The sequence below is a fragment of the Aphelocoma coerulescens genome, chromosome 2 (assembly GCF_041296385.1).
Source record: "Aphelocoma coerulescens isolate FSJ_1873_10779 chromosome 2, UR_Acoe_1.0, whole genome shotgun sequence".
NCBI lineage: Eukaryota > Metazoa > Chordata > Aves > Passeriformes > Corvidae > Aphelocoma > Aphelocoma coerulescens.
Window position 1 is genome coordinate 11,229,657 of NC_091015.1, and position 20,828 is coordinate 11,250,484.

The 20,828-nt window shown below is 36.9% G+C and overlaps 1 long non-coding RNA gene across 1 annotated transcript in view; it reads left to right on the forward strand.

Moving 5' to 3' along the window:
- The window catches only part of LOC138105608 (uncharacterized), a 34,689-nt gene extending 19,646 nt beyond the window's left edge, over nucleotides 1-15,043 (forward strand). The window contains exons 3-4 of the long non-coding RNA XR_011148561.1: nucleotides 6,306-6,395; nucleotides 14,596-15,043. This is a non-coding gene — a long non-coding RNA (uncharacterized lncRNA). The remainder of the gene's footprint in view (nucleotides 1-6,305; nucleotides 6,396-14,595) is intronic.
- Nucleotides 15,044-20,828: the final 5,785 nt, after the last annotated feature.

Consider the following 20,828-nt stretch of genomic DNA (forward strand, 5'->3'; position numbering starts at 1 on the left):
GAGAGGTAGGAAGCGCTGTGGAAAAAAGGCTGTGGTGGAGGGAGCAAAGCAGCCATGCTCTGTGCCAGCCATGCTCTGAGGGACACACACAGAGTGATGGGCATTTCAAAGGTGCACATTGTCCCCCTGGCCCTTCTGGATTCTCCATGCTCCAGCTCTCAGTTTAGCAAATTCAGGTGAGCCAGTGGGTTCATGTAGTTCAACCACACCTCCAAGCCAGCTAGACATATTTAATTAGTGCCTTTTACCTCCAGCTGAAGCAGGCAACACACCCACAAGGCTGCCTCATCTATAAGCAGTCTGTAAACAATATGATTATAGCAATAGCAATAACAGAGCTTCCATCCCTACGACAAGTGGAGGGGGTTCTGATGAGATCTTGGAGAGTAATTCTACCCTCTATGGGAAGAAATGTGTCTTTTGCTACTAACTTTCATCATCAAAGTTGTCTCAACATGAAAGAGTTCTCATTTCACTGTTTTTAAAGCCTAAAGGGATCCTAATGACAGTCTATAAGATGTTCAGGATAAAACTTTTCTTAGGGGTGTGCTGGTAGGAAATTGAACTCATGTGGAAAACATCTGGGCTTTTGCTTTGCTATCTAATGGAAAGACAATTCGTAGACTGCTACAGTTGTCTCTTGGATTCTTTCAGAAGGAGCACATCTACTGTACAACACTCATTTTCTACAACTAGAAAATTTTCTTGCGAGGTACAGTATTTTTTGTTACAATAAAACACACGAGAGCTCTGGTAGCTAAATGTGAGATGCAGTAGCAGCTACTATTCTGAGTCTCAGCAAAAGAAGAGATTAGTAAAATGTATAATACATGGAGTGTTTCTCCAAGATGATAAAAAAATGATAGCAGTCAAAAGAAACAAGTTGCAAGACTACAATCTACAATCTAATCCTATAAATATCTTGATATATCTAGTAGAACAATTCTCATCTACGTCTTCATTAAAAACAACCCCAAACATTTGGAAGCAGCAACATTAATGAGAAGATAAAGTCTTTCTTTAAAGAACTGGAGTTATTTTCTTCTATGCAATAAAGAAATAAAGTGTCATCAGGTTTGTTTACAATATTTGCAAAAATTAAAAATGCGTCTGTTCAGACAGTCTACCAAATTTATTTTTGCATATTTGCTAGCATTAGAAAGATTTCTAAAAATGATTGTTCTTTCTTATCTTTCAGAATGTGCTAAATAACAAATATCTTGTATTCCTTTTACAAAGTGCTCATTTACTTTCTATAATAAGAAATAATTGTGTATAAAGGCTGAAGAATGTGGATGTCTAATGCTGCAGCTGGACCCTTTCTGATTTCATCTCATACTTCACTATACCTGGAGTTCACTCTCTGAGGCATCCATTTTGTCTTTTCTAATACTCCTATCAAACATATTTTTTGCAACAATTGAGGCATAGTCTCACAATTTCTATGTACTATTTAGCAAATTCTGTCCCCCCTCCCTGCCCTTATATAATCATCTGGAAAAAAACCCCTATTTTCAATTTTTGCACTGAAGTCCTTTTTATTCTCAAAACAGTGATGTCACTCAGCCCAGGGCTGGTTAGTGACAGATCTGTGGTAAACCAGATCAGTCAGCCATGAGTGTCTCCAGGAATGAAAGGTGTCTTTGTGTGTGAGAGGTGTCAGTGCTAAACCATTAAATCTGTGCATTAGTACTAAAGAATAAAAAAGTTGATTTTGTCCTTCTTACCTTACAGCAATTCAGCAGCTTTTAATGGCAGAAATATGTGACGTTATTTATTAGCTCCAATAACCCAGGGGTTCTTTTTCATTTTAGTCAGCAAGCTGTGAATCACCCACTGGGCATCTGACAAGTACTGCAGGACTTCAGGGACTTAAGACAAATTAGACTCAGTTATTAGAGTCTCATCTTAGAATGTGTGTTTGTTTATAGGCTGCTTAGCAGCTATGAGTGCAGATTTACCAACTGAAAGTTATTTTCCATGTATATAAAACACAAATTTGCTAAAATAGACTAGTAAATGAAGTTAACTCCTGGAATTACTCTAACTACTGAAAGGCAAAGTCTGCTTAATTGTGGTAATGAGATACTTGATGAGCATCAGGGCACTTCTTGAGGCATGAGTGTTTTAATATCATGAGTATGTCAGCTGGAATGCCATGCTCTTGAAGCATAAAGAGTATCTCAAGACATTTGCTGTTTTCTTTTGCTTTGCATTGCACAGAAATTATTCCTTGTGGCAATGCTTAGGACTGCAAAAGGCCTAGACTGCTAGAAAGTTCATTGCTGAGCTTGAACATACTAACAAACATGTTTTTTGTGTCAACATTTCATATTTAAGGACTACAAAGACCCAAAAATTTTGGTTTTGCAAGTATAAAATATTTTTAAACTGTAATTTATTATTAAAATGATAATATTTTAAAGGAACAAATAAAAATTAATGTGCCTGTTATGTTTGACTCTGTTAAACTTTCCTTTGTGTGGCTTTTGTAGATCAGTGGATTCAGAGAGGCATCTTCTCAGGATCTATGAATTTCCTAAGCAGCTGATCACTCCATGGTATCTGCAGAGTAGGTGCTGCTAGACATTACCTCAGTAACAGCTTCATGGCAACTGGAATTCCTATGGATACACAGTACAAAGCTTTGTATTAAAATCATTCCCTGCAACTTCCAAATGGCAATTGCCTAATTACAGTATTTCTTGTACCCAAAATAAGATAAACACTGAAGATTTTAATTATACTAAACACAAAAAAACTTGTTAAGGAATGTCATTTTCCAGATATGATTACTATTGTGTATATTAAGACTGTACCTACAAACCACCATGAACGGAGGCTTTCTCCTGCTAGTAACAGGTAACAGGGAACACTTGCAACTTCACATGCCTTCCAAGGCAAGTGTCAAACAAAATAGTAGTAGAGATACAGGCAGAAATTACACAAACATTGAAGAAACCAGTGTAAGAAGTACTGGAGGTTTCTGTATGACATACCTGCTATGCCTTTTTCTAAGCAGAATTCTCTATACCAGGAATAACAGAAGTTTTGGTCTTCCAAGTTATGTGACTGCATGGAGGAATAAGGATCCTTATTGCAGTCACAGTCACATTTTAGACTGATAACCGTGACTGGGAAACAGTGCTAGAAGCTATGCAGAAACAGCAGATAACAGCAGAAACAGACATAAATGTCAAGCTTTGCATTTTCATTTTGGCACATAAAGAACAGTAATCCTTCACTCAGTGTCCCAGTGACAAGATTTATTGCCTATATTGCAGACCACCCAAAATGCTTTGGGATTGCAGTATTCGGAGAAATAGCAGATGAGAGATCTCAAGTGTATGAGTAAAGTAGTTGAGATATTGGATTTAGGTTAGACATTGGGAAATAATTTCTAGCTGTAAGGACAGATGGGTGCTGGAATTCATTGTGTGCATAATTGTGCAAGGTCTCTCACTGGGGACATCTGCAAACAGGTTAGAGAAATGGCTGCCAGAAATTGTTTATGGAAAGCTGAGGGTCCTGTTACGGGGAAGGTGGATGGCAAATATGATACTGCCAGGTATATTCTGTGAACGATTTGGGGATGTCACATACAGAAAGCTAACAAAGGGAAATAATAATTTTTTTTTTGTGTTCTATTTATGGACATAATAAACAAGTGTTTGCCAAAGTCTGTATTCAAAATATTGTTGGTCATTGTGAACCATTGTGCAATCCTTCTTTACGGGAACAATTATAAAATATTTGTAGTAGTGGTTCTAGTGTTTAAGCCTCATGGTGGCATATGCCACTCACTTTACCAAGAAAATATATTCCTCTTCAATGGATCCCAGAGCTCTCTCATTAAATGTGCTGTCCACTGCTCATTTTAAGGAAAATTTGGAAGATTCTCACTTAGTTAAAACTCCCCACAGGTAATGTATCAAAAATGATGTAATTTCCTCAATTGTAAAATATTTCTTTCTCACCTTTTAGCTTTCAAAGTTTACAGCCCATGATATTCACTTCATGTTTCCATATTTGAAAGTACTGTTGAACTTCAAATGTCACCAGTCTATCAAATTACATTAATTCTGACCCATAAATTTGTCAGTTTACTCCAAAAATTCATCATCCATATTAAATTTCTTGAAAAACTCATCTAAAATTTGAGTTTTCATGAAAATGTAAAGTAGAAATTACACTGGGCCATTTTGCACATCTCTCTGGAGACAATCTGCTTCTATTACCTGAAAGCACCACAAAAATTCCTAGGTGTGATTTGACTCTATTCTTGGGGAGAATAAATCACTCAAACAGTTCCTATGAAAAGTTCTACTGATTTTATGTCCATTTAAGTGAGATGGAAATCATATGGTTCGGCTGTGTCACAAATTAAAAAAATGAAGTAAAAATATGATTATAACTACAACTACCATTGGTAGTATACAACTGGTATGCAATAACCTTTGGAAAAATATACTTTTATTATCATGGAATAATATCTTCAAATAATAAATTGAGTTGGAAAATACCTATAGAGATCATCATGTCCAACTCCTTGCTCCTTTCAGGACTACCTGTAAACAAAGCAGATGACTGAGAGCATTGTCCAGATATTCCTTTGACTCTGGCAGGCATGATGTTCTGACCACTTCTTTGAGGATTCTGTTTTCAGTTACCGACCATGCTCTCAGTGGAGAACCTTTTCCTAATAACACTTTCATTTGGTGTCTCTACTCTTAGAGATTCCCTGACATTCAGATGTTCCATTGTGGGAGAGGTGTTACCACAGCCAAATGCTCTTCTTTAGCTAATTTAAATACACAAAACAGTAAGAACCTTTGCATCTTAAATTCTTCTGACCTGAACATTCTTGTCATAGGTGTATATTCAAAGCCTGCAGATTGACCTTTTCCACATGTCACGACAAATATGTGCAGACTTGCAGTTAAATATAATTTTGTAGTGCCCATAGCCACAAAAAAGAAAGCTGATACTCATGACAATGGCTAGCTTCTCTTGAATGCTTTTAAAAAGCAGACCTGCTCCAGCTATCTGAAAGCTCGCTAATGTGCAGCTAATTACATGCTTTTCAGAAATGTCAGTCAGCCTTTTAGTCTTTGCAAAAGCTCTATCAGTGGCAATATGTATAAAAGACAAAATGAGACAGAAGGTGACCAAAGTCCTTTAGAGACATCTTCTTAAAGGAAGTAAAAGGACACAACTTGATAGTCACTGATGACATGTTTGCAGCATAGTTAGCCAAGATTATCTTCTTTGACCTTTTCATTTATTTTTTATATTATCCCTGTACTTTTTATACCAACCCTATCAATTAACATATAGTTATTTTTGTAATTGTAATATACATAATCAGAGAATGAAAGGCTAGTTTATTGTCTTGCTTTAAATTATATGTACTGGCCTCAGAAACAGCCACTTACCTGCTTTAGACCACTGTTGTTTAGTGCTTAGTAAATGGCAAAGGAGGTTCATGAAAGGTGCTGTGATTGATTGCAGGAAATGGTCTTCTACAAAAACAATATTAGTCTGAGGATATTTTGAGATCTGGTATAGATGGGAGATGGTTGTTTGAGAGCTATAGGGCAAATCATAAACTTGTGTTTTGTGAAGAGAAACAGAATGCTGGTACACTATTTTTGCACAATTAATATCCTTATCTGTTTAATAGAAATTGTATTCCTAAAACCTGCAGGCTCATTGCTCAAATGCAATTTTAAGAATGAGGAATAGCTGTAGATAAAGACTAAAAGTATATGATCTTGAATTTTGTTAAAAAATTATGTACTGCTGTATGAATACAGAATAAATTTAGCATGGGAATTATACAAAAGTCTGAAAAAAATCAGAAACTTGTTCCACCGATCATATTCACTTTACTGAAATTTAAAATTCCTATTTTTCCCCACAATAATTGCTACTTTCTCCCTGAATTCCCCACAAGGAACACTAGACACAGTGGCTATTTCACCAGGATTTTGAGGTGATGTCACACAGGCAGAATCTGTTGCTCTTTTGTGCCAGACCCTCTCACTAATATGATGGAAATTACTGTACTATGTACGTTGCCCTGCCATAGTATTCAGTGAAGGAAAAATACTATCTCTTATTGCTAAATATGACCAACAGGGCAAGATGTAAGACAGGGGAGAACCCAATCCACTTTTGTTAGACCAGGCATTCCAGACTCCTCTTGATATGTTCATTACAGCAGTCTTTACAATCACTGTTTGCTTTTCTTATTGCTGAGAGGAGGATTTTCTCCCTGGTGATTGAATATATCTGTCTCCAAGGTACCCAGTGCTCCTTCTGGACAACATTCAAACTTGGTGCTATAAGCAAAGTTCCAGTCTCAATTCCAGTCACTCAGCAGCAGTTCCCAGGTAAGGTCAAGAAACATGTGAGATACATACAAAATGATGGGGAAAACACAAACTGGCAGACAATGGAAAAATATAAACCACTATTTTCTAAAGGTTCTCTATATATCAGCTGAGTACTGGTAATGTCTGTGGAACTCTTAGTGAGAAAACCTACCTGTGAGGAAATAAAGGTCAAAGATGACATCTAGCCTGTGGTACTAAGAAACAAGGAAGATGGTGAGCTCCATATATCCATTAGAAATGTTAGGATAATTGCTATTTAAAAGCCATGTAAAAAGTTACTCATAATGTCATTTCCATTCTCTTTTTTCATAAGTCAGCTGCACCTTTCACCTTACAATAAATATATTCACAGAAATAAATGGGTAAAAAGACATTTTTCTCTTCCATAGAAAAATGTAGATGACAGCTTACCTTTTACCATTGTAATCTCTCTCTTAATTTTTTCACTAATAATGTCATGGAGAAATATAGGACAGAAGAGACACAGACTGTTTTTATTTTCATGTGTGCCACTTCAGCTCAAACTGCAAGCCTAACAGCAAAATAAATGAGGGGAAGCTAATGATATTCAGTTTTCCACAGCTGTAACAAGTCCTGAAGTCTTATTGCAGCTGATATGCTTCTTTAGGCAAAGTAGTACCTAGTTCTCTCAGACTGCTGTAAAACTGGCCTGTCTGCAGAGACTTCTAGAGAGCTGCCAATTTACACTGATTTAACTGAGCTCAGAATTAGAAACAAAGAAGGGCAGAGTTGTCCTTTCCCATCTCCCACGTTATGCTGTCATGTCCATTTCGCCTTCCTCCCCCGCTGCACCCCCTACAGTGATAATTTTATTTAAGTTAAAGAACAAATTCGTGAAAATTAAGAATCCCTGATTCTCACTTATATGAGAAGTTTTTTCATTATAATGAAATTGAGAAGGTAAGATCAAATCCCCAAAAGCAAATATCTGAATCCATAACACTGAAAGGGTTGTGCTTCTCCTTGCCTAGGTTGTGATAATTTTTGGGGATTGATACAATTCAAAGTTTGGCAATACATGATGCAAAGTCTTGTTCAAACTCTGCTTTGTAACCAGTTCTTATGTCTCAATAGAAAAGTATGTGCTGAGAGAAGAGAGATACATGACTTATCTTTTATTCCCTAAATCTTAAAGCTTTTGGGAAGTGATTTTCACTTAGTTGTTAGTAAGTTACGAAGACATGCTCAGAGCTTGTGATCATTGACTCAGTTTTATCACTTAAATAAGGTCTGAATTTAGGCTGCTAAAGAAGGCACATTTTTATACTTAGAGACTCCAGTGATGGAACTACTGGTCTCTTTTCTGTCATAAAAGCCTCTGTGGCAATTCACAGAGAAAACTTCATTAGCCTGAATTGTCAGAGAATGCTTATACCCAAGTTACAGATATCACTTCTTATTTTGGTTGATGCTAAGAGACTGTGATCCTTTTCTTTTTCTCCTGGGAAATCTTCCTTGTAAAGTAAAACTTTAAAGTCAAAGCCACCAAAATTTTAGAGTTGAGAGTGACAAAATGGCAGTTCTTTAATCTGTAAAATAAAAAGTTGATGGTTAGAGATAACCAAGAAAAACACCACAGCCCATAAACCAGAATCAGAGTGGTCAGCCAGCTACCTGAAATACATCTGTCACTGGACTCCTACAGAAGTGCCAAGGTACAGCTTCACTGCAGCCTCCTTCCACACCACAAAACAGCATAGAAGGGGCTAGAAAAGCTGGGATTCATTAATGAGAAACACTCAAAAGTGAAAAGGTTGCATGAGCTCATTATATTTACCTGTAATTTTCCTTCAGTGGTAACTGGAGTCAGGATGAAGCTTTAAGGGACACCAGCTTAATGCCAAAGTGTGGCTGGAACTACCTTCTGTAAGCTACAGTCACAGACTTTTTATCAGAACAGCTCAACAAATCAAGAGCACCTGGTTAGATAGAGTTTTGCCTGGAAATAGGCTAAAGAAAATGGAAAATAAAGATAAGCAAGAATTGTGATATTATGCCATTATACCCTTTTTTGCACTCTCAAATAGAGGCCTGATACAAAGACAATGAAAATAAATAACCACAAATTAAATGCTCATTTCCAAGAGGTGGAAATTGATGCGGTATAAAAATCAAGTCACTGACTGAAATAATTTGGAGGTACTTACAGGTCATCTCGTGAAGGATTTTAATGTTTTTTTATCTACTTTATGGCGACTTTTACATCAGCATTTTTGCATCAAATGCCAGGTGCCAGAATTTGATTCTTTCCTCTTCTGTTTCATAAATTCCAAAATAATCAAAATAATTTCCTGCCCTTCTCTATTGTTCCATATGTGAATCACAGTTGCCAAGAATGAGATTACAGGTGTTTTGAGCATCTTGAGTGTCATAATCCAGAAAGCTGTATCATCACCTAACACACCCAGTTCATCATTCTCTAGTTATTAGGAACAAGGTCCTGCTTAGCTGACATATTTCTGCACTACCTTCCCACTGCTTACTGAACTTCTGAATGGTTTAGGAGAAGGGGGAGGAGACTAATGTTTTTCACAGTGCAGGTATATCCAGGGTCTCACATAATTCTTGGCTTCAAGGGCTGTAAGTGAAAATTTTTATGCAAACAGCTTCCTTTCACGTGATGATCAGAGCTGAGCTCTGTCTTGGGAGCTGGCTGAGCACAGCTGCCAGGAGTGAGAAGGCTGCTGAAAGTGCCTGCAGAAGCAGTGAGAGGATAAACGATCTGGAAACAAATGAAACTTCCTCTGTGGTTGAAAAACAACAGCCTGAGAGGAAGCGGATGAGGGAGCATCACACTTAGAAATGAGGCAATGGTGGCAGAAGCTCTGAGTGAAAGCAGCATTTTCTCTATGCTGGGATGCACTAAGTCTCTGGCCAGTATTTCTGTTTTCTGGTGAAGTCCAGCTCTGCATGACTTCTTTGAAATAGAAAGCCTTGTTCTTAGAGGTAAAGCATCAACAACATCAGGAAATGCACAGAAGTTCCACACCCCCATTTATGCTTTCATCCATGTCATGTTATTCAATTCCTCGTCACACTTCTGAGATGCTTTCTTGGTCTGGGTAGTGGAAATACATCAGGCAGCACAGAAGACTTCCCCCTTATATCACTTCTTGCAGCACAACACAGCCACAGTAGGTATAGCACAGCAGGCAAATTGCAAATATGATTCCCACTGCTACACTGAACTTGGAATGTGTGAAAATCCTTCGGGATAGCTATTAGTGGAAGTAGATACAGTAGGTTTTTTCCTCAATGAGAGGAGTCAGTATACTGCAGTATATTTCAGATGATTCCCAACAAAGCTAGAGGAAATGACATAGGGAGAGATAATTTAGAGGAAAAAATTTTTGCAGCAAATTCCAAAAAATTTATGACTTTAATGACAGAAGTGAGTACAGTTCAGATTTAGATTTTTTTTTTTTTCTAATGCTTGAATTCTGTTTCCTTTCTTTTTTGATGTCAAAGATGGCTCTGTTTTGAGCATGAGATTGGACTAGACACTTTGATGTTCCTTCCCACCAGGATTATTCAATGATAAATATGTGTTGACAACTATTTTTTCCCTGAATATGTTGCATTGAGGATGTTGAAAGATCAGCTGACTGCCTCCCACACAGAGCAAGTGTTTAGCTATTCTGACTGATCCCACTCCTGCTGCCCCAGTCATCATTATGATGCCCACATTAAGCCCAGCAAATGAACTTCTGTTCCCAATTCTACTGAGCTTTCCTCTTCCTCATGTGGGACAGAGTCCTGACCCTTTTCAGACCAACTCACTCAATCTAGGTACACCTTTATCAATAACATTTTATTTTATCACTAGCATTTTTTTCTGCTCAGGGGAAACTGAAGTTGTGAATACAGAAACAGGAATAATTTCTGAGCCTGATGAGCAGAGAGACAGCATCACTGATAACCATCAGATTGTGGGAACAGGGCTAGTGCCATCTTAGCCAGACATTGTCTGAAATGTTTATACTGAGGTGGAAAAGGGAAAAAGAAACACTGCAAACTCATCCTATCAGTCCCTGAGTTCTCCTGCAGAATATTGAGTGTTCAGAGTTTCCATACCACCTTACAAATTTTCCTCAGTTTTTTTCCAAGGCTGAAAAGTCTGTTTCACTTGGCTACATAAAAAGGCCATCTGATCTTGACAATCACTACACCAGAAGGGTTTGTAAGTGATTTGTGCAGCCCACAAAGTCGTTATGGATGCACAAGGAGGACTGAACCACACTGTGAGCCCAAGCCCCACTTACAGCCCAAAGGCTTATCCTAATAGCCATAGAGCCGCAGTGCAGAAAACCCAACTGATTTTGCTGATAGGAAATAAGGCCCTAGAGCTTGCTAACCCAACTTTAGCCTAAGGTTTAATTCCTTTTTCCAGCTCTGTCACACCAGTAACAACCATTCCCTCTGCCCTCCTCAGCTACAGCAGCAAAAGAAAGAGCTGTAAATCAACTTCCCTTCGGACACATTTCTGTTGAAGGGAATTTCCCTCTATTGTTATAACACTCCAAGAAAAGACTGTGCAGTGTGAACTTTTTAATAAAAGGGATTTTTACCAATTACTTAAGACACCTGTTAAAACAGATGTTAAATTTCAAACATTTTTGAGCACTGTTTCATTTCTGTTGCACTTGTACTCCACTGCATCATTAAGTTACAAACAGTGAGGAAAGGGAAGCCACACCACAGGGACTGTGGTGTGAAGCCCTGGACTGCTTCTGGAAATATTCCTTCTTGCACAAAGCTCAGCTGTCTTTCCAGTAAAGCTCCAAAGTGTTATTTGAACGGAATTAAATTCAATTATTTTATAATTAACTTCCACTCAAGTTAGGAATTCATTAGCTTTAGGAAAAAACAAGGACAGTTATACAACCCATCTAACAGAGCTGTTCCACACAGCACACTATTTAGCACAAAGCACAGGTTAATTTTTTAGAATTTTCATAGCATGACTTTTAATATTTTCTGTGGTATATGCTCATGTTAATAAGATACTGGAGTGTACAATTTCCAGGTCTTTCTAAAGAGGTATTATTTTTATTGTAGCTTGTGTAAAATGAATGAAATTATATCAGCTTCCATAAGCTTATCTAAAAGCACTATTAAAGGAGATTAGTATATTGCAAATGGAGTAAGAGAGGAAAGATGAACTGTGAATTTGCCTCCTGTATCAGGCTGAAGGACATCTCTGAATAACATTATAACCCATTGCTGTAGGAGTTGTGACTGTGGCCTTTGAGAGTACTCAACAACCCAAACAGCAGACCTAATTTTGTCAAATGCTTAGAGATGCACTGTTAAAGCTATCTGAAGTTACCTATCTTTTTTTTCCTCTTTTCTTTTTTTTTCTTTATTACATGGAGGGAGAATCTTTGCTGAAAAACTCTGCTTAAAAAAATACTAAGAAAGTTACCCTTTATTTAAAACAAGTAAAAACTTGTTTTTCATATCTTACATGGAAAGGTTATTTCCATATTTGATCTATCTGTTCTCATGGTGAGAAAAAGATCACTTAGATAGCAATTTTAATGTAATAATGTAATAATGTAATAATGTAATAGTCATTTCTATGAAAGTGTGAAATATGGAAATAAGTTTTTAAAAAATCAAAACAAACACTTGTAACTTTTTATGTTTCTATCTGCTAAAGTCTCTCCAAAGATTTTTACTCTAAAAAGAGTACTGAGTTCTTATTGTGGTTTAAGCCTTATATGATGTTAATCTACTTTACCTATGACTGTGTCCATTCATAAATGCCCTGCTTTGCACATATATAAGGATTTTATTCTTTGGGGTCAATGGAGATTATGTGTCCTTTTGTCAAGAAGGACTTTAAAAATCTGTGGAAAAGTTCCCCTTCGAGAGTTTTTGAAGCATTAGACTGTTTATTTTCTGGGTTTTTGGTCATATTAACTGCCTGTGCAGATTTCAGAAATATTGCAGATAGTTCAGCTTCTGATAGTTCAGCTGTGGTTTTGGATATTTTACTGTGGATCTGAATTTCTGATAGGTAAGTACTACCTGGGAAATTAGGTTTTGTGGCCTCTCCATGGTAACTCAAATAATGCTTTCCTCTCGTACATTCCTGTGAATTTCTATCTGAATGCCATGTGTGAGGGAATTTGGCAGAATAGAAATGGCCTACCTAAAATAAAGGGGGGCATTTAGAGATTGCATGTCACTGATTAAAAGGGTTCTCTATGATCTGTCTGTAGCTGAGTTCCACAGCCTACCTCACATGTCATCGCTGGAAACCAACTTACCCATTCTTGACTCATACACATGCCAGAAAATACCAGCCACAGCTGCTTTCTTTAGATCCTGCCTTTTTGATGGGAGCAAACTCCACTGACAGATCTACTCGATAGAACTAGAAATCTGCCCAACAGCTACATCCACCGACCATCCTCTCTGCTGTCAGCAACAAAGGGACTAGTTCACTTTCTCTGTGAGTGTAGTGGAACAGGGACCACGTTTCCCAAATGAGACTTTTTGTCTCCAAAAAGCACACAGCAAAAAGATAGACACATGAAGGAATCAAAGAAGATTCTGAAAAGCAGGTGTTTTAATGCTTTGTGTGGAATAGGTAAAAATGGAGTAAATCAAGGAGCTGAATGGCATCCCTACTCCAGTGTTGTAACTTTGCAGGAATTTTCAGACGACAACATGCTCTGTAATTTGACACTCAAAATGCTTATTATTACCTAGAAAACTCCAACAACAATAATATTCTGGGCAGTCTTAATAAATGTCATTTTAATTAAAAGAGATTTCTACTCTTTCTGTGTGCTAATTAAATTGAAAGAGAACTCTGACAATTCCAATTAGCATTTACCACAAAATATATATATATGTAAATATAACAGAAGGTAAATACTGATTTGAAAAAACAAAATCATACCACAGTAGCACAGTTAGACACAACATTGTTGCCAAACTTTTCTTACCTAAAATAAGTCATCAGCAATATATAACAGATACTGAAAGTATATGTGAAACATTTAAAAATAAAAAACAAGCCATGCAAAGAGAATGAAAACAAAAAATTTGAAACACATTCACAATTAGAATATGGTGCAGGACGTTTCAAAAATGTGGATTTCTTTTTGTTCTGGATCTGAAATTAATTTTCAAAGCAACTGATACTCACATTAATTGAATTAATAGAATCATATCTAATATTTGGGAAGAGAATAGTTGACCTTTCATGGAAATACTCTGGAACTTTTGAATTCTGAAAGCACATGGAGGCCCTAAAACAAAAAGAGAAACCTGTCAATCCTACTGTAAAGAAGCATGTTGAGGAGGATGGACAGCAAGCTGCCTGGCTTATTCTGGACACCAATTTCTGGCCTTGCCTGGCAAGGCCAACAGTGACAGTACAGCTTGATTACCCCTGGCAGATCTTAACTGGAATAGTTTAAGTTAAATAGATGCCATTAATGGTCTGCAGAGCACATCATGCTCCCAGTCTGAAAACTCAGACATTTCACGTTCAACTACCCAGAGAGAAAAACTGGGATAGCTTTATTGCCCTGAACTGGATTGGGAAGCCCTCCTCTGTTCTGATCTGGTGATACCCAAAAGAATGTATAACCACTGGGACATAATAGTAGGACAATAAATAAATTCCATCCTAAATTGTCAGCAGAAATTCCTTTACCATACAGACATTTTTGCTGACAAACTATAGGGCTTAAGAGGAGTTCCTCATGCTCTCCCCTGGGTGTTGCCTGGAGTAGCATTTGTGTTTTCTTCCTGGGCTCTTCCAATACACTGAAATGCTCACCTCACCTATCATGCTGTGGCCACTGTTATGGATATGATTTAGATGAGCCTACACTTATCCCAATTAATAAAGCATGGAAATGTAGGATAAGGAAATGACAGCCAAATTTTTATTTATATCACCTAACCTTTGTTTGTCCTTTAAAAGGGCTCTGCAGAATCACTGGAATAAATTATGTTTATTGTGGTCTGTGCTGCATGATATTATTATTTTTTCTCTGGTAAATAACTTAGATACTGCTACTGAACAGACAGACATACTTTGTGTTAAGTGGAACACTGAGACAGGTAGAAGAAATTTTGAGAAACTGACACTAATTACTTCTATCATATGTGTTTCTTAATATATTGAATTATTTTTCCATTAACCCCACAGGAATCCTATCTTATGAGTCATCAATGGCCAGGAAATCTCATTTCTAAAGGACTAGAGCCAGTGCTGCTGAAGACACCCAGGAGTGTGTCAGATCCTTTCCTAATGGAGAGCAAATGCTCCCACAATAAAAGGACAGACAAAAAAGAATTAAGGACAGCGTGGTGAGAGGGGAGAAGACAATTCCCTGCTTCCCACTTAAGTAGTACTAAACAGGGTTTATGTCCTACATTTTGTTTATTTTTGATGGTTCCTTGGTGGCTTGACACTAAGTGGAACTACCTAAGCTTGGTAAACAAGTGAAAATTTAAAGTATGAGCTTTTATTGCAGTTACTTAAATAATCTCCTTGGTGCTGATGAGGATATTCGTCACATAGAACTGTTCTCTGGACTGTGGTCAAACTATGGGTCAGAAAACCATAACCTGGGCTTTTTGGTAAGGAGATCATTATTGATCATTACCCGGATTTTCCACTTGCTTTCTCTTGAGATTCAATTGCATTTATGTAAAAAAACCTTTGCTAATTGTGATGTTTTTCTAACTGAGTGGATCTGAAACTTTGTGCTTCAAAACCTCCTGTCTGAGACCGATTTTAAATTCCTCCTTCCGTAAGTTGCCCCCTCATGGTAATAAAGATATTTCCTCCTTTCAGAGAAAAAGTAGAAGCTATTTAGATTCACCTTTAAACTCCAGTCACTTTACATGTGCACCAAGGATGGGTAAGATTTGCACAGACATATTTAGTGGGTGATTTGGATCCATGGGTCCAGCAACCACCCTCCTTGCTCCCTCCTCTCGCTGAAAAATATGGGGAACCACAGTGCATAGGACTGTGCTCTGTTCAAGACACAGATGCAAATTTGATGGCTGCTACTAACAGACCATTTGGGGTTGGACTACTTGATCCACCACTTGCATGACCAGGCAGGTTGTCCAACAGCTCTTCCACTATTTTTTTATCACTCTCCCTCTCTCCCTGCTTATAAACAAGTGTACATTCCAGGAAAACTCAAAGAGCAGTGGCCTACTGCAGAAAGTGGAAGTTTTCATACACCCCAAAAAAAACCCAGCGATAAGGACACGTTGGCAAAAATACATCCACTGTTATTAATAATTACTAGTTTAAAAACCACAAGTTTGTTTATTATAATGAATCCATTTTTGTTCTTTGCAAGGACCATAGGTGACAGCTATAGAACGTTCATCAGAAAACTCACTAACCTCCTCAACCACAAAAACACCTCACATAGTTTTGCATGGCTTTAAGGGAAAGAGAGTAATACTACCTATAAATTATCAACTTTGTTAAGAGAAGTGTAATTCATTAATGAGCAGAAAACCTCTTTATTTTTTTTTATTTGCACAGCCAAAAAGAGTTTGTACTCTCCTTAACCCTCTCATACCACAAGCCTGAGGGTTTTCCCAACACAAAAGACACTAATCCCACACCAATGGCGAATGTATCAGCTCACTGTATTTAAACTGACTTAAACTGCAGAAAAGAGGATTTAGGTTAAACATGAGAACAAACTCTCAAACCTATACATGGGAAAGGCTTGCTCAGGAGGCTGTGACCTTTCTAACATGGGTACTTTCTAAAATAAAGTAGGAAACTCTGTCAGAAATTACACAGCAACAGCTGATCCTCCTTCACCAGGGAGAATTAACTTGCCAAGCTCCCTTCCAGATCAATTTTCTAATATTTTTGGTTTTTTTAATAGTGATATTTTGCTAGGTTACTTACAGTATAGATCTTTGCCATGAGGAAAAAAAGAGAATTATTCTAAAACTTTTAGGATATAGAAATAGTTCCTCTAACTGTAAAAAGCCCAAACAAACAACAAACCCCACACAGTTCTGGAAACTAAAGTAATAGTTTAGTCTGGGTTATGGCTGGATTGTAAACTGCAGAGAACTCAGAAAAAGGGAGGTAAGTAGTTACTAATAATGTAACTATTCAATACTGACTTGGTGATCCTTGTGGGTCCCTTCCAACTCAGGATATTCTATCATAGAAGCATCTGGAAGAAAGAACATGTGACTGCCTTTGTGAAGACATTTATCTCTTTAATCCTTTCTTTTGTTTCTACTTTACGCTGGACTTTGAAACAATGTCAAGCAATTCTAAAAGTCTACCCACTTCCTTATCAATGTAGACTTGATGAGGAGTTGATTTCTTTTCCTGTTAAGTTAGAAACAGTTGAAAAATCTGAGAAACAGAGCTTAGAGAATATAACAAAAACCCTAAAATACATGTGGCAAAAGTCATACTTTGCAAAAAATTGACATTACATATTAAAGAAAATTTTCTTTAATTTTTAATCTCCCTAATTTACTGATTTTTGAATTTGGCAATAATAGATCCCACCTGAAGGCAAGGAGGTAGACAAATGGCCTTTTAAAGTCCCTTCCAGCAGTACTGTTTTAATACTTTGAATTTACTGACTAACTAGTTCCTATTCCCTGTGGAGCAAAGACCCTTATACATTGAATTACACTTTGATCCTGGATGTTAACCAGTTTAAAGTAAATGAAAAGGTGCTTGCTAAAAAGGTTTGGCCACTACTGCAGGTTTTTCTCTCACTAACAATAAAAGAAATATATTGCTATACAATCTATGTTGCAAGCTAAAGAAATTAGTTACTAAAACTTAGTAACATAATTAAGCAATAGGCCCTGCTGTTGATGTCTCTGCTAGGAAAGAACAGATATCAAGGAGAGTTATACATGCTGAAATATATTTATGGCACATAAAGTTGCAATGCCTATACTGTTTCATAAAACCTTGAGAGGAATGCATCTATTTTTCTGTAAGGGCAAGATTTTTTTTCCTAATTAATTTAAGGTTTTCATGTTAAAAAAAAAAATCTCAGAAGTTTCTGTTGCTTAAAGCTTTATGATATTTAAAATCTGGATGCCCTCAGAACATGAAATCAGAGCAGGACAATACACCACTCTTTCCAAGTTACTCATGACAATGGATAGGACAGGTATCACAGAACCACTGGAACTGTCAGATGAGGACTCACTAATGCTTTTCATCAGGCAAGTTGATGGGACCTTGTCCATTTTATCAATGTCAGTGATTCAGCAACAGCAACCATATTTTTAAAGCAAAATTTGACAAAATGCTTTTGGCTCAAGGAAGGAGAAAATAAAGATTCACAGATAACTTTTATTTATTATTACTAGATGATCTTTAAGGTCCCTTCCAACCCAAGCCATTCTATGATTCTACGATTCCATGATTTATTTATGCTATGGAGTATCAAGTTCTCTTGCAAGTCCTGATGCACTGTTTTGTTTTCTAAATAAAATGAAGGCACCCAAAAATTCCATCTCCTTGGAAATACTATTACTTAAAAATATTTTCTGAATTTGGGGTAGCAGTGGTACCATAAATATCCTTCGAATATTGTGCTGGGAAGAAGGAGTACATGTCACAGCCTAGAAATAGAGCATTTTGATTAGTCTGCTTATGTTTAAAGAATTAGGGGAGATTTAGTTAAAAAGCAATGGTCCAGCAGCGAGCTGAAGCCAGCTTACTTTTGTTCTTTCTGCAGTTGAAGCAGGGATCTCTTCTAGGTTTGGGATTTCCTACCATCATTAAGAAAGACTGAGTGAACACGAGCTGTGAGAGGAGGCAGCCAGCTCCAGCACTGCAGGTGGACAGACTTCCAGAAGAAGAAAGCCTCTAGTTTCCAGGCGCTCTGCTGTCCACAAAAAGGTTTTTCCCATCTGAAGAATATTGTAACAGAACCACTTCAGCCATCACATTTTCTTGATTCTGGGCTCTTTCTAACACAGGTGATTTAGAGTGCCAAAAAAGGCTTATGATCAAATATAAATGCAATTTTGATTAAAAGCACAAATCAAATTAGAAGACAGAGAAATCCCTTCAAGCAATACCTGTGAAAAGTTCTTTATCTTTGTGGTTAAATACATTTACAGACAGTTAATATCCTTTTTTGCTTTTGAACTAATTAAAAGGAGAAGTTACAGGAGAAAGTGTCTGCAATAGTCTTCCAATACACATCCCATAAAAAAAGGTTTTATTTCATATCCAAAAAATGGGATTTTTTTGTATAGAAATTTATTGGGTGGTTGTTTGATAGTGAGATGGGGAAATGAAGAAAGGCTCTTAGTTTTATCCTTAAACATTTGATCACCTTGTTCTACCTGGACCACTGGACTGGGTTACTTGTAGTAAACAAGTGGGTGCAATTATCTTATTCTTAAATCAAACATCCCTTTTCTGAAGGACTTTATTTTTTCTCTGTTTGTGTCCTTTCTTCATCCTTTATATCAAGGTATCATGGGAACAGAAGCCATGGCAGGGGAAGACAGCAGTGCTGATGTCACATTGAAGGTACAATACACAAAGCTTTTATGGGTAGGAAACGACATTTTTAGGGGGTACTTCAGAAAAATCCAGATGTAATAACATTAACCTTCCCAATATTTGCATTGGCATATGCTAATTTTTATAAATAATTGATAAAAGTACTTAAAAAATTAATTGGAATTATAGATCTTTTGTGCAAAGAAAATGCCCTGAAAAAAAAGAATTCCATAAAATAAAAACTGAGTTTGTGGTTTTGTGATTTTTTTTATATTGGTTCTCTATTTCCTCAATAGACAGACAAAAATAATTAAGGATATGTATTCCAAATCCTCTCATGTTACTCATCTTAATAACAGGAGATACAGTAGCATATCTTGCAATTATTAACTACCTTATCTTTATCATTTAGTTTTCATGCTGAGAAATATTTTGCTGCTTGATTGCTAAAGGCAAAATAGACCAATATTTTTAACAGCATGTACCAACTTAAGTTTAATATTCAGCAGCCAAAGGGTCATCCAGAAGAGATGTCTTTGCAAAAATATAAATTAGCAAGAATTGGTTTATTATGATCATGTCCTTTCTAGGAAAAGAAGAATTTCACTTTACATTTTTTAGGTGCATGGGCAGAGGAAGATATTGCTGACATCGACTGAATAACAAGTAACTCCTGTAAAAATATTTCTACATATTATCAAGGTTTCAGTCTGTTCTTTGGCTCTAATAGGCTGTCCAGATCCAGGCTGTTGCTCAGAAAAAGAATGAGGAAGATGTGGGAGAAAATAGCAAAGCATATGTGAAGAGAAAAGGTACAAGAAAAACAGTGGTAATCTGAACACTGAAGCATTCTTTTAGCATAAGCTGTTACCTAGAAGTTTGGTATAGGCCTGAAAAACTGAGCATGGTAAATATATTTATGTCAGTCAACAATTGTCTCAAAATAGCAACAAGTATTCAGAGCAATTTGAGGTCTTTGCTACATATAAAGAAAGTCAGTAATGATATCTTTGCCCATGCAGGTAGCTTCTTGATCACAAGAGGATGCATCCTCTCCATGCTGTAAAGCTCTTCCTTTAAAATATAAGTATCTCAGAGCTTTTCTGTGGGAAGACTGAACCACACAGGTTGATGCATGCAATGGCCTTGCTCCAAGTGAGTTAAAACACTTTGAGAAGGCAAAGAATTTCTGATTCCTGAGAATGCCATACAGACACCAAGACAAACTCATAATGCACAAATAAAACCTTGGGCATGCTGGTGTGAATGGGACATTTCCAACAATTTCAGAGGATCAGGATCCTCCTTAACCGTTTGAACTTAGCAGAAGACAGAGTGGAGCTTATTGCTCAGAGCTGATTCACCTTAACCCTGGTGACTGGGAAGATACAAAAGGATCTTCTGTACTTTACCTTGCACCCTTCAGTATTTTTTTTTTAATTAGAGACGTTGCACTGTGCAGTATATGGCACAGCCTGCCTGTATCACTATGGGCCTGTAACCTGGAGCCACTGTTTTGCAAATTGCACTTTCCAGAACCAGTTTTTTGCCTTTATTTTTAATTATAAGAATTACTTTGATCACATTTTCAGTAATACAGAAATGGGACCTGAAGTGTATGTGAAATACAAAGCACTAAGGTCTGTCAGTTAAATAATTCCTAGTTTTTCCACAAACAAATTGAAAAAGTAATAAAAAATTACACTTGAACTAAATGACAACATTCCTGATATGCAGAAGTTCCTACTATTCCTACTAGTGTCATTTCAGTGATGGCAACTTCAGATCTTAATTATATTGAAGATCTGAAAAACTGGTGTCAGTTTTCTAAACTTTTCAAGGAGACCAGGATTGCATATTGATAAGAAAAAAAGTATGAGAGAATGAGATAA